Source organism: Temnothorax americanus, unplaced genomic scaffold (assembly GCF_048541705.1).
Source record: "Temnothorax americanus isolate GAGA-0224 unplaced genomic scaffold, ASM4854170v1 Scaffold92, whole genome shotgun sequence".
NCBI classification, from domain to species: domain Eukaryota; kingdom Metazoa; phylum Arthropoda; class Insecta; order Hymenoptera; family Formicidae; genus Temnothorax; species Temnothorax americanus.
The window spans coordinates 301,669-318,266 of NW_027509815.1; the positions used below are offsets into that span (position 1 = coordinate 301,669).

Genomic DNA, 16,598 nt, shown 5'->3' on the forward strand with positions numbered 1-16,598 from the left:
AATAAGTGAGTGCTGTATCGTGCAGGCGTAATAGTATCGAAGGCCGCAACAATAGCTTCACGTACCTCGTTTCTTCCACCATTACGCCACTGCTCGATTAGACTTTTTATATGATTCCATACAAAAAGTCTAATACATTTAAATGGCGACCGTGCCGATCAGGCGACTGGGCCACCACAACTCATCTACCTATCCGGAAAACGCGCGTTTAATATTTCGCGCAGTTGACGATTAAAATGAGCCGGAGCTCCGTCGTGCTGAAAAATTAGTTACGTCTGTACGCGAAGGGGCACATCCGCGAGAAGAACTGGCAATTAATTTTCAATAAAATTGGCATAAATATTGCCAGTTAAACGCGGTGGGAGAAAGTATGGACCAATCTGGAAATAATGAATGAAAATGTTTTTTCACTTAAACAACAAGAGAAAATTGCTTTCTTTCTACTTTTACTTACCACTTGATTTCAATATCGCTGGTCCATAAACGTATGGGCGGGAGTGATCGGGAATCAAGTGGTAAGTAAAAGTAGAAAGAAAGCAATTTTCTCTTGTTGTTTAAGTGAAGAAACATTTTTATTCATTATTTCCAGATCGGTCCATATTTCCTCCCACCGCGTTTAACTGGCAATATTTATGCCAATTTTATTGAGAACGAATTGCCAGTTCTTCTCGCGGATGTGCCCCTTCGTGTACGGGCGCAGCTAATTTTTCAGCACGACGGAGCACCGGCTCATTTTAGTCGTCAAGTGCGCGAAATATTAAACGCGCGTTTTCCGGATAGGTGGATAGGTCGTGGTGGCCCAATCGCCTGATCGGCACGGTCGCCATTTAAATGTATTAGACTTTTTGTATGGAATCATATAAAAAGTCTAATCGAGCAGTGGCGTAATGGTGGAAGAAACGAGGTACGTGAAGCTATTGTTGCGGCCTTCGATACTATTACGCCGGACATGGCACACCGTGCGACGCGCAATATTGTACAAAGAGCCGAACTCTGCATACGAGAAAGAGGACGGCACTTCGAACAATTTTTGCATTAAATAATGAGAGTGGATTAGGCCTACCGGGGATACCACTATTAAAAAAACGCACCAAGCTATCTACCGCAAGGTGGTGTGGAAATGATAGCGTATCATTTTCCTGCCATCGAAAAAGGCGAGAGGCTAAGAGTCAGCGCACGTACATTGCCGTAGTATCTTACGCCTTACGTACAGAAATTACGTACGAGAATGTTGCGTTACGCGGCACGTACCCAGCAAAAAATCGTGTGTATACGTTAAAATTTCCTTGTGTTACCAAAATTTAATTATTACTTTAATGTAAAATACACAAACAACAACTATGTTATTATTTTCTTAACATTTTTATATGTTACATTTATGTCAACGTGATAACTGATAACTTAACATTTTATGCGTATGTCATGTAGAAATTAAATATTATTTTGAGTTCTTTTAATACAAATATTTTTTAACAAATAGATCGTCTTATGGTGCGTGCACCTGCGAGTAAAACTCTCGAGAGTAGCTCTCGAGATTGATTCTCGCAAATAGACATATTCCTGGAGAGTCTAACGGAGAATGAATCGCAGCTCTCGGCGATCGAACTTGTCAAGACCTACTTGCAAATCGACACGACGTTATTTTACTCTCGGAGATCAGCTCGCCAAGCTCGAACGCTGTTCGTATTTTGAGAGCTACATGTTGAGAGTAAAAATCGAGATGGCAAAAGTTTGTTCTTTTGATGACACAAAGGAATTTATTGGACAATGCGGAAATCATGAACTATTGTGGAAAACGATACTTTATAACTACTGTGACAGAAATAAAAAAAATTTAAAATTTTTATGTTCTGCGAATAAAGTGCGAAAAAATTCATAATTTAAAAAGAATTAGGTAAGAATATTTTTAATACATTTTCTAATTACTTGGTCACAATAATTAGTTACACTTTAGTTTTACATAGTTTGCACGTTTCAGTTACAGTGCTGAAATTCAATACATTTTTACATTGCGAATTAAGTACATTTAAAAAAAAAAAGGAAAATAAATATTTACATATAAAATCTAATATCAAGGTATTTCGCAAACTAAAAACTAAATAATAATATCGCACTATATATTTCATTTCACAACTTGTAAGTCTGTAGAAACTTTTAATTGTTGGGAATCTTCAATCTTAAGCTTTCTAATTTAGAGCAGATCCGGCACCTGCGATCAATCCATTGCTTGACCCAGAAGGTCTTTTTGTTGTTATTTAACATCTTTTTACTTTTTAAAATAATGCTAGCCACTATAGCAGCCGCAAGTTTTTTCGTTTACGCGACATTATGATGTCACCACTCTCAGACATCAACTAAAAAAATACGTAAGTGGATACGGTTTTGAGAAAACTCTCCGAAAGAATACTCTTCGGATTCTCGCGAGATGCTTGCGAAAATACAATGTCAGAAAAATCACTCTCAAATGGACAGTGTCAGAATAACTCTCGAGAGATATTCTCGAGAGTTTTAAGGCGCGTGTCCACCTGCGAGTGAAACTCTCCAAAGTAGCTCTTATTCTGACACTGTCCATTTGAGAGTAATTTTTCTGACATTGTACTTTTGCGAGCATCTCGTGAGAATCCAGAAAGTATTTTTTCGGAGAGTTCTCTCAAAACTGTGTCCACTTACGTACTTTTTTAGTCGATCTCTGAGAGTGGTGACATTATAATGTCTCGTAAACGAAAAGACTTGCGGCTACTATAGTGGCTAGCATTATTTTAAAAAGAAAAAGGGTGTTAAGGGGACTAGGCAAGGTTAAAATTTTGAAAAAATCGATTTTTGGTTTTTTGCATATTCCGATACTGTGATTTTTTAGAAATATTTTCCCGTTTGTTTTTTTAAAAAATTCGCAAAATTGAGGTCAGGAGAGCGTAAAACGTAATGTGGCGCGCGGCCGGCCGAACGCAGATATTCGCGCGGTTGGTCCTGACCAAACGGTCTGAGCATTATTCTAATTTCTAACGTTCTCTATGCAATATGTAGAATTAAGTTTTAATTTGTAACGACGCATTAAAGACAACCTAATAATAAAGTCGAAACGTTTCTGTTTCTAATTGTATATATTGCGGTTGACACAAAGAATAATAAACACGCACATCTAGCTCGGCTTACATGCTCTATTCTGTTTATTATTTTGTTTTTAATTTTTACCTCGTTTAAAGTTTATACATAATCGACTTCCAGAGAGGTTGTGCTAATGTATTGAAAGTTTGTCGTATTACAATCGCTTTATTACAAAAATGTCTTCGTCAGAGAGCGGAAAAAAGAAATCGGCGCCGTATGTCCGTCCAGGGCGACCGCGTAAAAAACGCTTCCAAGGCAATCAGATAGTGAATAAAAATTACGAGAAATTGGACGATAATCCGGGGCCATTCACTGCGTCGAAGAGGAAATTTTTGAACCGCGTGAGTACGACCGTTCTAACATAAATATTGTACCAAAACTTTAAATGCGATTTTCTCGAAACTACATTTTTTGATGATTTTACCACGATATCTCGAGAACCGATAGAGATATCAACTTGAAATTTATACAGGAATTGTAAAACACTATGACGCATGAATTATACCTAAAATCAGATTGAAAAAAAATATTGCTACAATTTTATAATAACAAATAACTCGAATTTTTACAAATTTTTTGTTTTTTAAACGCCATTTTGTTAATTTTATTTTTATTTTTAATTTTTTAGGTATAATCGATAGAGAGAAGCCTAAGGAGAAGAAATATTCTTAGAATTTGCCAAAATCTTTATCCGTTCGACTGGAATCGTGGTAAAACCGTGGATTCGACAGTTCTCCTTATTACATTGGGACGCCGATATTATTGATCTGGGAACGACTTTCCATGGATTTTTTTATTTTATAATGTTATAATTAATACCCTAAACAATAAAAAAGTTTTATATTCATTTGCGGCCTTGTTATAAACCATTAAACACGAGCCAATTTTTGCATTTTCAACCTTGCCTAGTCCCCTTAAATAACAACAAAAAGACCTTCTGGGTCAAGCAATGGATTGATCGCAGGTGTCGGATCTGCTCTAAATTAGAGAGCTTAAGATTGAAGATTTCCAACAATTAAAAGTTTCTACAGACTTACAAATTGTGAAGTGGAATACATAGTGCGATATTATTATTTAGTTTTCTGTTTGCGAAATACCTTGATGTTAGATTTTTACATGTAAATATTAAATAATTTTATTTTCTTTTTTTTAAATGTACTTAATTCGCGATGTAAAAATGTATTTAATTTCAGCACTGTAACTAAAACGTGCAAAGTATGTAAAACTAAAGTGTAACTAATTATTGACCAAGTAATAAGAGAATGTATTAAAAATATTCTTATCTAATTCTTCAAATTATGAATTTTTCGCACTTTAATCGCAAAACATAAAAATTAAAAAAACTTTTATTTCTGTCAGTAGTATTCTACAATGGTTCATGATTTCCGCATTATTCAATAAGTTCCTTTGTGTCATCATGTAGCTCTCAAAATACGAACAGCGTTCGAGCTTGGCGAGCTGATCTCCGAGAGTAAAATAACGTCGTGCGATTTGCGAGTAGGTCTTGAAAAGTTCGCTCGCCGAGAGCTACGATTCATTCTCCGTTATAGGAACTTTTTAGGAATATGTCCATTTGCGAGAATCAATCTCGAGAGCTACTCTCGAGAGTTTTACTCGCAGGTGGACACGCACCATTAAAGTTATTCTAAAATAAACAAAAGTTGAAGTAAAGCTTGTGGTAAACCTCATAAACTTTGACATGCAAAATAATTAAATTTACTAAAATTAAATGTTTCTATTACACATAATTCAAGCTAAACTAATTAATATTATCTAAGGCGTAAGACGCTACGGCAATGCCTATGCAATACGTGTGCTACCTACTGTTACTACGTTTACGCGAGCGCGTTACTTCTGTAGTAACTTACGATAATTCACTCGCTTACGCGGAGTAAATTATTGTAAGTTACTACAAAATCCCGTTTACGCGAAGGAAAATCTCGTTTACGCGAAGAAATTATCGTGAGTTTAGTATGGGCTGGCTCTAATACTTTTTCGCCGCAGTGTATAACATCTGTCGCTCGACGTTCGCCGCGCCGCGCCGCGCCCCACTCGCCGCTCGTCTCTCGACCCCCATCGCTCGCCGCGCGCCGGGCACCGTGCCAGCCCAGCCAGCCGCCGAGGCCCGCCTCTATCGCTCCTTGTGCGCTCATTCGCTCAGACGTTTTATTTAATAACTCGTTAACTATTGCGAATTTTGCAAAATGGTACGAGACTTTTCTTTTCAGTTTGACCCAATCTACCCCCACTATTTGGGTGGTTACTTTTATATCGAACACCCTATAACCTTTTTAGGCTATGATCACTATTTAATAAACGATATCGCCGAGGCTTTGAAGAATGATGAAGATGTGCGAGACGAAAGATTGAGGGATGTGCGACGAATATCGCCGGTACAGTTTCTTTGCGGGTGATGAACAATTCGGCACATATGTATATGTACCATGACCTCAGTAATCCTAATCATCTATTGATGCTTCAAAGAATCTTCGAACGTGACCGTGATGATATTAATAATTGGGAGCTTAATCATTTTAATACCGCCTACTTCTTTCCTTATCCGTTTATGTTTGCGCACTATGTCGTTCAATATTGCAAACGATATTGTTCAGCGTGCGATCGAGTCACGTTCAAGTGCTCCATCGAAGAATGTGACGTGATTTATAAAAAAAGACAGTATTAAAAAACAAAACAAGGAACATCTCGATAAAACGGAACGCAACCTGGTGGAAGGATCCAACCAAATCGCTACCTTGGACGAATATCTTGCATGGGAACAGCGATGCGAGAAGTTTATTGAGCAGCTCGAAGAAGACTGTCGTTCCAAACGTCTGCAGGTCTCAGACGGCTCTCAGACTGTCGGAAACAGGTCATCTTTAGTGGCAAGAATCGCGCGACTCGATGGTGCGAAGACTCTATTTCAGAGACGATTCGTACATATCGGTGGTGAGCACGCGGCGGGCAGTAGTAGCAAACCTAGTACAAAACCTTGATTACAAAAATATATTAAATTTACAAGACATTGAGTTTCCAATGACTTTGAAACAGATTAAAAATTTTGAAAATCACAACAATATATCCATCAATGTGTATACCATCGAGGGAGAGAAGACGCCAACCGTTCTCCCGATACGGCTCACCGACCGGAAAAGAGAAAAGCACGTAAATCTGCTGTACGTGCAGAACCCGCGAGAAGATGTGGGACATTTCGCGTGGATAAAAAATTTATCCCGCCTCGTGAGCTCGCAATTGAGCAGGTACAATGGTCGGAAATACTTTTGCGATCGGTGAGTACTTATACTCTTTTTAATAAAATTATAAAATATTTTATTTTATATTTAAGAATTTACAAAATTGTGTTTTTCTTTTTGCAGATGTTTACATTATTTTCATTTGAGCGAGAAATTGGAAGCCCACGGTGTAGACTGCCGAGAGATAAACAACTGTGCCATCCGACTACCGAGCGAGAACGACAAGTGGCTGAGTTTCAAAAATCACAGCAGGAAGGAACGACTTCCATATGTCGTATACACCGACCTGGAATGTACCCTCGAGAAGACGGATGCGGATCCGACAACGTCCACGTTCAGGTCTCAACATCATCAGGTATTTAGCATAGGATACTACGTGCGGTGCTCGTACGACGACTCGTTATCCGCGTATCGATTTTCGTCGCGATAAGGATTGGGATAAGGATTCGCCGAGGAACTAAGACGTTTAGCACACGACGTAAAAAACATCTTGTCCGATAATATACCCATGGCGGATTTCACGCGGGACGAGTGGAAAAAGTTTAACAGCGCAACGCACTGTCACGTGTGCGAAAAACCGTTCGAGTCAGACGACGTGCGAGTACTCGATCACTGTCACTTGACCGGCAATTATCGAGGTCCCGCGCATTCTAATTGTAACTTAAATTATAAAAATTCTCACTTCATTCCCATAGTATTTCATAATTTATTGGGTTATGATTCTTATTTTATTATAAAAGAAATTGCCACCGCGTACGAAGGACGCGTAGAATTACTCCCAATCACAAAGGAAAATTATATTTTGTTTACGAAAAACGTCAAAAGCACTGAAGATAAAAACAACCAAAATTGCATCAAATTAAGATTCATCGACTCGTACACATTTCTTAGCATGAGTCTCGAAAAATTAGCGCATCCTTCCTCGATAAGAATAAGTTAAAAATTATACGTTCAAAATTTTCCGCGTTATCCGACCAAGATTTCGAATTATTGACGCGAAAAGGTGTTTTTTCGTACGAGTACATTGACTGCGTCAAAAAGTTGGAGGATGCGTGTTTACCATCGCGCGAATCGTTTTACAGTTCATTGACAGGCGACACCGTATCCGAGAGCGATTACGCGCACGCCGTCAACGTCTGGCAGCGGTTCTCCATTCGAACGCTCGGTGACTACAGCGATTTGTATCTAAAGATCGATGTCTTGCTGTTGGCCGATATCTTTGAAAATTTTTGCGATAGCTGCGTCGCGAGTTATGGACTCGATCTGGCGTATTATTACACTCTACCGGGGTTTACGTGGGACGCTATGTTGAAGCATACGGGTATCAATTTCGAACTGCTCACGGACATTGACATGGTCATGTTCATCGAACGCGGTATTCGCGGCGGTTTGAGTCAATGTTCAAACAGATACGCGCTGGCCAATAACAGGTACATGTAATCTTACGATACATCGAAACCATCGTCGTACCTGATGTATTTCGACGTAAACAACTTGTACGGCTGGGCAATGTGTCAACCATTGCCTTATGCAGACTTTTGATGGGTCGAAGACGTCTCGAATTTTGAGTTTAGCGCGATCGCTTTGGATTCGCCCACGGGTTACATTCTCAAAGTCGATCTAGAGTATCCGCAGAATAAACACGACGCGCACGCCGACTTACCGTTCTGTCCGACGCGCGATAAACCACCCGGCAAACGGCAAGACAAACTTCTCGCCACGCTGTACGATAAGAAGCGTTATGTCATACACTACCGCAACCTACAGCAATGCACGCGCCACGGTCTTCGCGTCACAAAAATTCATCGCGTATTGCAATTCGCTCAATCTCCATGGCTTTGCAATTACATCGAACTCAATACAAAATTTAGAACACTGGCCAAAAACGATTTCGAGAAAAATTTGTATAAATTGATGAACAACGCGGTTTTCGGGAAAACGATGGAGAACGTTCGAAATCACGTCGATGTAAAATTAGTGACAAAGTGGAACGGTAGATACGGCGCGGAGGCACTGATCTCGAAACCAAATTTTCACAGCAGGAGCGTTTTTTCAGAAAATCTGATAGCCGTCGAACTGCGAAAACTCGAGGTTAAATTTGACAAACCTATTTACGTCGGCATGTGCATTCTCGACATATCGAAAGTCTGTTTGTACGAATTTCATCACGAGTACATGTCTCCCCTGTATCGCGACAAGTGAAGAATTATGTACACCGATACGGACAGTCTGATATATCACGTAGAGTGCGAGGATGTGTACAAGAACATGAAACGCGATATCGCTAAATTCGACACGAGCGATTACGCGATCAACAACGCGTACGGTATTAGACTCGCCAATAAAAAAATTCCGGGCTTGATGAAAGATGAAAACAACGGTGCGATCATGACCGAATTCATCGGACTCAGGGCGAAGATGTATGCCTTGCGAGTGGACGGTAAGAAAGACTGTAAAAAAGCCGAGAAAAAAGCGAAAGGTGTTAAGAGCAGCGTCGTAGCCAAGTCGATAACGTTCGACGATTACACGAGGTGTCTGCGAGACGAAATTGAAATGAAGCGACAGCGCTTGCATAAGGTCCAAAAAACACGAGGTGTACACTGTAACCAAAACAAAAATCGCTCTGAGTCCGTACGACGACAAGCGATATATTATACCTAATTCGACCGATACGTTGCCGTGGGGACATTATCAAATATCTTTGTAACGTGTGTATAAAAATGTATAACGTATGTATTGTATAACGTATGTACAGTATAACGTATGTATAGTATAACGTATGTATAGTATAATGTATGTACAGTATAACGTATGTATAGTATAATGTATGTACAGTATAACGTATGTATAGTATAGTATAACGTATAAATGTATGTAGTAACGCATTGTGAGTGTGATATTACAGTATTGGAAAGAATATTAATGAATAAATATATTGCACACATATGTGTATTTCACATACTTTATGTGTACTTCATATTTCAAACATTTACATGTATTACATATTGCATATTTCTATGTTATAAATAAAAAAGTTTGCCCAAAATTAAATAACATTATCCTTGGATATCCATGAGTTGTGCGATCCATCGAATCCCAGCCATTTAACGTAAATCTCGTCGACCCTCCTGCGCAGTACTTTCTCCACGAGATACACGTCCGGATAAGTCGCGCGATGCAACTCGTGTTTGTAGAACCCTCCAGAGACGGATTTTCCACGATAGTCCTCGAGTAGATAGGTTACGGGATTGGTACGCTGCACTTTAACAATCTTAAACACCTCGGTGGTTCAATTCGACGTGTAATCCTTCTCGAAAATCGTCTTGTATTTGCTGACGCGTACTGAGTCGCCCGTTTTAAACTTTGCCGGACCCGCGATTTTTATCGCGCTGTATACGGTAGCCAAGAGTTTTTCGGCAATCGCGGGGGTAACGTCGCATGCCGATGGTTCGATGCTTGCGCGTGTTGTAATCCGATACGAGTCGCGGCAAGGCGTCGACCCATTTGTAATTTCCATTGAGCGTAAACATCTTCCACATGTCGTTCTTGAGCGTGCGATTGAATCGCTCGACGACCGATGCCTTCAATACCGAATATGTGGAATAATGATTGATGCCGTGTTTCCTCACAAGACGTTGCACGTCGGTGTTGTAAAATTCCTTCCCCATATCGGTTTGTAGGTTACTAGGGCTCCTCCCGCTGTGTCAAATGATCTCTGCGACAGCGTTAGCTGTTTCGCTTCCGCCTTTACCCTTGAGTGGCACGGCCCACGCGTGCTTGCTCAACACATCAATGACGGTAAGTATGTAGTGGTAGCTTCCGTTGAAACGTGAGTACGAACGCATCTCGACGATATCAGCCTGCCACAAGTCATCGTACCCTCGCACTATGACGTGTCTTCGAAAAAAATTTCTTCTCGCCGGAGCGTGCAGTTCCTCGACGAGTCGTTGCTTCTCGATATTTTTACGTCCGTCGGATTTTAGCGATGTCATGTTTTTGTTGTCGTTTATAACTGCTCGTTACCCGTTTGTTAGCCGTTTATTTCCATTTGTCGTTGTCGTCGTCGACGTTCTCTAGCCGTTTGTAGCTTTTCCTGTCTCCGCGTAGTTCGCAGCTGTTTCTAAACCGCTCGTAATCGTTTTTAAGCTGTTTTTGAACCGTTCGACAACCGTCCGACAACCGTTCTCGAACCGCTAGACAGCCGTTCGACAACCGTTCTCGAGTCGTTCGTTGCTGTTCCTCGCCGTCGTTAATGAACCGTTGCTTCTCTTCACTCGACGTCTTTCGATAGTCGTTTCTGCTGAACCGTTTGTCCATTGTTGTTGTTGTTGTTCGTTGTCGCGTCCGATTCAACGGTAGTCGAATGGCGAAGCTTGTTTATCGCAGTCCGTAACGCTTGCAGATCCTTCTCAAACGCATTCAGCTTCTCGTCTGATTCTTTTCGTTGATTGTTCAACATTTTAAAAAATTGATCAACGTACAGTTTGTTAACCGTGTCACCATCAGTCTCAGGTTGCGCTACGCGACGAATCTTGCGCGACTTAATTTGCGTCAAAGTCCGTGTCGGCGCGGCACAGAGCGTTATTGCGCACGAAATTTCTCATTAATCCGCTCCACCGATGGTACGAAATGGCATTCATCGCGTCTCCGCTGTGCTCGAACAATCCAAATTTGTTGATCGGCATTTCGACGCTGATAAAACGGATCGCCGTCGCATGGTTTAATTTATAATAAGCCCTGCTTCGCGAAGTTCCTCGATGATCGACATGATCTCGTTGTCGTGGGCATTGTTGCCAGCTTGACGCGAAGCGTCGAGCAATCGCAGACGATCTACCAGCTCGTTGGGGTCGTCCCAGTGCACGTAGTCGATACTTTAACTCCCGATACAAATTTATGAGAGGGGAAAAAGGGGAGTAGGATATAAAAATCAGAGTATCGCAAAACGCGCGTCATTCCTCTCAATTCACGCATCAAAGAAAGAGAGATATCTCTTCATGCCCGCACCAACGTTCGTCGACTTGCAAGGTTTCGTCGTCGGGATGAAATTTGTCGTAAAGGAGACGGCGGTGCTGAGAAACGGGGCCGTTCTGGCGCATTACATATTTACATGCCCCATGCCGTGGAATTTCCTCACAAAATCCGACAAATCGTGCGCTTCCTGGTTGATTCGCAATCACCATGGATTACGATGGGAAGACGGAAACGTGCCGTACAGCAAGGTGAAGCGTTTAATTACATCGGCCGTGCTCGGTGAAGAAAAGGACGACAACGATGATGATGACGACGACGACGACGACGACGACGACGACAAGATGCCGACTCTCGTGTACGTCAAGGGATGATAGAAACGAGAATGGCTGGTGGATCTGCTTGAGAATAAAGCGAGAAACCTAAACATCGAGACTCTGGATGCGGATTACGAAGATATCAAATCTTTAAATATTCTAGATGCTACCAATACTATGCGATGTGGAAAACACGTTAAAAATTGCGCGTTGCAAAATGTATTAAAAATATTTAACTGGTGGTCGAAACGCCAGAAAGAATTGTCATCTTAAAAAAAAAATAAATTTTATATGTATGTGTAAATTTTACAATGTTTAATTTTCTTTTCCCTTTAGTCGATAGTGTACAAAATTAAAGAATAAGTATAAGGTATACGTGATGAATTCTAACTCGATAGCTTCGAGGGGGGCGGAGGGTATCAGTTTTAGACGAACATGTTTGAACATGTTTGTCGATTGATATCATGTGGAGAAGGGGGATATACGTCTTAATAAAAAAAAAAAACATCCTTAGTCCCCTCTCCTAAAATTCAGAGCGCTAATTGGGCGTTTCAGAAACATTATTTTCTCCCTTCTTCATCATAGTTTTTTTGGAAGGGTTATAGTGGGTGCTGTCGCGTATACTCGATTAATTTTATACGAGTAGTCTCGTATCGAGTGCTTGTGCGAACGGTCCGCTTCTCATAACCGAGAGAAAGAATGTATTCCGTCAGAAGAAGCAACGGCGGTAACAGCAGTGGCAGTAGACGTATGAATTATTACGTGCCAATTCCCGATGTTGAAACTCCAACGTGTGAAAACAAGTAAGTTTTGTATAATTTATAGAGCTTTATATATTTTTATATCTTTTTTGCGAATTTTATTATTTTGAAAGTAATCTCATTATTTTTTTCTATAGCATTTCGTTGGAGCGTCGCGCGGTTCGTATACTAGGCAGACGATACGCATTGACAGCAACAGCTTATAAATATTTGGATATTGGGATCAACGTGGGACCTATGTCCTCTGTGGATATACATATTGGCGATAACCAAGGCAATCGGATAATTCTGCCTCATGCAACGTGGGTGACGTTCATCGAAAGACGTGCAGATATATTCAGCAACTCGTGCAGTCACCATCGCATGCAGGACCATCATCGCTAGCGTTTCGAGATCTGGAACTCGTTAAAATACGTGACGCAAATATTGTAAAATTGGCCTCGTGCGACACCAGTTTGTACATGAAACCGTCAACCGTACTCTTCTTGTTCGAACTAGAACATTGCGTCGAGAATGTGTATTTTTAACTATGCCAAAATGTTCATGGTGTAAGTGAAAAATTTAAACAATTTGTAATCATTTTATGTCAAAATTGTATCACCGATAAATATAATGCAGTTAGAATCTTGCGTGAATTTTATGATAAGAATTCAATTATTGATTGTGAACTGTTGGCGTATGCTGCAGATAATATTGTACATGATGCATTACATGAGAAATAAATGTATATATTAAAATGCATATCACTGTATCTAAAATTATCTTTCTTTCTCCCAATTATTTATTATAATGAAAAGAGACGCGAAGGGGCGCGAGCGAAAGAGGACGCGAACGAAGAGACGCGAGCGACAGAGAACGCGAGCGAGAGAGGAAATCTATATACATTATTATACTGTATATCTATATACAATATTTCGCTTTTGTAACGCGCGACGCCATAACCGAATGGCGCCGCGAAACACCGATAAGCGGCTCTTCCTAAAACAGAAAAATAAGGAGGAGAGACCGCGACGGTTGTCATAAAATTTTTGGTCGAGTACCTACGTCGACTATCGATGCTCGGCCATCTACAGTGCGAGATGATATTGTTATTGAGTCGCATTGCCGCGCTTATGCCGTTTAGTGTTTATAAAATCTAGCTGCATGTCATCGGCGCTCGCCTTTGTAACGCGCGACGCCATAACCAAATGGCGCCGCGAAACACCGATAAGCGGCTCTTTCTACGAAGAAAAGTGAAAAAAACCGCGGTATCACGCTAGTCGCAGGTCATAAATTATAGCCGCCTGCCATAGGCGCTCGCTCGCATTTGAAGTGTGAAATGACATCTGTTTATAAATACTATCGGCCGAACATCGACGCGAGGCGGCATTTGTTTATCGAACATGTCCTGACGCGCTCGCCTGATTCCCCCCCTCCCCCCTAGGACCTCCTCTATCACGAAGCCCTTCCCCCCTCCCCCCATCAACTATATAGTGGGAACGCAGATCACCTCCCCCCGCCCCCCCGCCCCCCCTTTCGAATGACGGCGGCGCTAGAGTCCCCCCCCCGCTCCCTCTCGGAGGACGGTGGCGCTAGAGTCCCCTTCCCGGCAGACTCCTCGGCCGCGAGTTCTTCCCCCCCACCCCTCACCCTCCCTGAGATCCCCGGCCTAGAATTCTTATTTTTATCACTACTTTTCTCGGCTCTAGCGCCAAAACTATTAGTCGTAGGAAAAAACCTATACTTCTTTTTTTGTAAAAAAATTTAATTCCTTACAATATTGTATTAAACTATTTTAGCCTCTAAGTCTAATGAAAATCGAGATATTTGCAAAAAACCGATTTTTCACCCCTTTCTTCCAAGATGGCGGCCGAAGCACACCACGGGGGAGGTCGGAAACTTAGTCTGTCATTACTGACACCCAAACAAAGCGATTAAAATTTTTTCCAATTTTGTCCGAATTAGTCAATTATTTTGTCATTTTTAACGACGTGCCAACTGGATTAAAAGCACGGGGAGATATTCCCTGTATACAGGAGGCAATTTTCAGGAAAGCAGCTTTTGCAAATTATCTATTTTCAATGGCGTATTCAAGATAAATGATTAAAAGATAGGGATTCCTGAATCAAGGGCTAGTGGTTGACTTCCCGAATTCTTGGGAACAGAAAGACGAATGAGATAATATTACCCATTTTTTAAATCCTAAATTTGCCACTGAATGCGCGTAACGGATGGGCCAGCAGGCCAAAAATATAATTTATATTTTCTTCATTTTTTTGCGGAATCTGTAAAAGGAGGAGAAGATAAATGAGGACTCAAACACACCCTGTTTAAAGCTCACGTGTATATAGTTGCTGCGTGTACATATTAGTTGCTAAGTCAATTGTGTATTGTTCGTGTTGCCTATTAGTTGATAAGTTGCGTCTCGTATCATTAGTTAAGCATTGTTGAAGCGTTGCCGTCGGCAACCTAAATTTCGCGTTTAGTGACTCGCGCGGAACGTTGGCGGATCGCGATTGTTAGCATGTCAATATTTCGCGCGACTCACCCGACTCGTGCTGCCCACCCGCGGGTGGCCCGCCCAATTATTGGAACCTTTGGTACTCGCTCGCGCCGCAATTCGCAGGTGCGCGAGCCGGAAGAGTGCCGGAGCACTCATCGTTAAGTCGTCAGAGAGGACACACCAGCCTCTAACGAACTCACATTTTGGACCTTGCTTCGTCTGCCTGCACTACCTTGCTTGCTAGCCTCGTTTTGCCTGATTATTGCCTGCTTGCTTGTCTTCCCGCAATCACGGAGGGCTCGCTGTAAAACGGAGCGACGAGAACGACGAGAGAACACCGAGAGATCCGAGAGGGCACCGGGCAACAAACGGTGAGTCGCTTGCTTTCGCTTACTTTCGTTTGCATCACGTACATATCGCTAGAAGATTGCCTCTCTGGTCTTTCGAAAACCAGTATTGTTACAGACTAATTCGCGAATCCGGGAAGCGCCTCACACTCCCCCGAGCACACCCTCTCATTACCGCCCTCTCATTGTCGTAGCGCTAAAAGACAAATGCAATAGCAAACAAAACAAGTAAATTTTCTGCTTTAATAAAGTTGTATTTTACGAGACTAAATAAATTGACTATAAACTAAAACCATAATTTGTACTATAAAGAAAATATTATTAAATAATTTGTACTATAAAAAAATAAATTTTATATGATTTGTACTATAAAAAAAAAGTTTATATAATTTGTACCATAAAGAAAAATAAATATTAAAGATAAGTAGAACATCTATTTGTAACAATTCAACGTAATATCTTTCACAAACTTATGTCAATAAATTTGAATATTTCTATAACAAACTGCATAAACACAAAGTAACAGTAATATAATTGTTTGTTATAATTTCCCACTCAACGATATAACTGTTATGTATAAGGCATGTTATATTGTAGTTACGTTATTGAGTGAAAAATTATAACTAACAGTTATATTATTGTTACTTTATATTTGCTGGATGGATACAAGGTACAACATATCAAAGCTAATTTAAAAAAGGGTATTGCTGAGAATATATATATAATATATAATGCATATATCTGTATTAAAGACTTATTATTTGTCACTCCTAAAAGGCGAGTAACGCAAAAAGTCCATTATTATTGGCATTATTGGCATCTGGGTGTATGAGTAACGCTGCATCTGAGAAAAAACATCAGGCAATATTAAATTTTTTAACGTAGTTATAACACATTTTTAGCCCTGAATAAACAGCCCTGACGGAGGATCGGTCGGGCGGCATCCGGCGGGTGGTGGCCGGGGACGATGCCTTGGCGTAAGGGGCGCATCGTTACACCACCCCTCCTCTTAGATGTGCCAGAATCGAAAGGCACAGTGGCCGGCTGGTTGGAGGTGCCGGTCAGTCGGGTGGTTTCTTATGCTGGCGGTTTCCGGGATTTGTCTTTTATCCAACGGACGGAGCCGTCCCCGTTGAACTGTATGTGCCAGCGCCGGTTCCCGATCGTGTGCTTGTATTGCCTAGAGACATGGCACGAAAAATGGGGGACCTCCACGATCACCCCGGGCTCGACCTGGACCGGGATTGGAGGTGCTGGTATCGGCCCCATCACCCTCGCGGGTTGGAGCGTTGGCCGCGGTCGTCGGGGGGCCTCGGGCAGTGGTCGTGGGCGTCGTGGCGGCGCCGCGGCGGCAGCGGCAATGCCAG

At 41.4% G+C, this 16,598-nt stretch overlaps 1 protein-coding gene across 1 annotated transcript in view; it reads left to right on the plus strand.

Moving 5' to 3' along the window:
- Window positions 1-16,598, plus strand: part of LOC143908348 (uncharacterized) — a 256,163-nt gene that overhangs the window by 77,332 nt on the left and 162,233 nt on the right. The window lies entirely within an intron of this gene.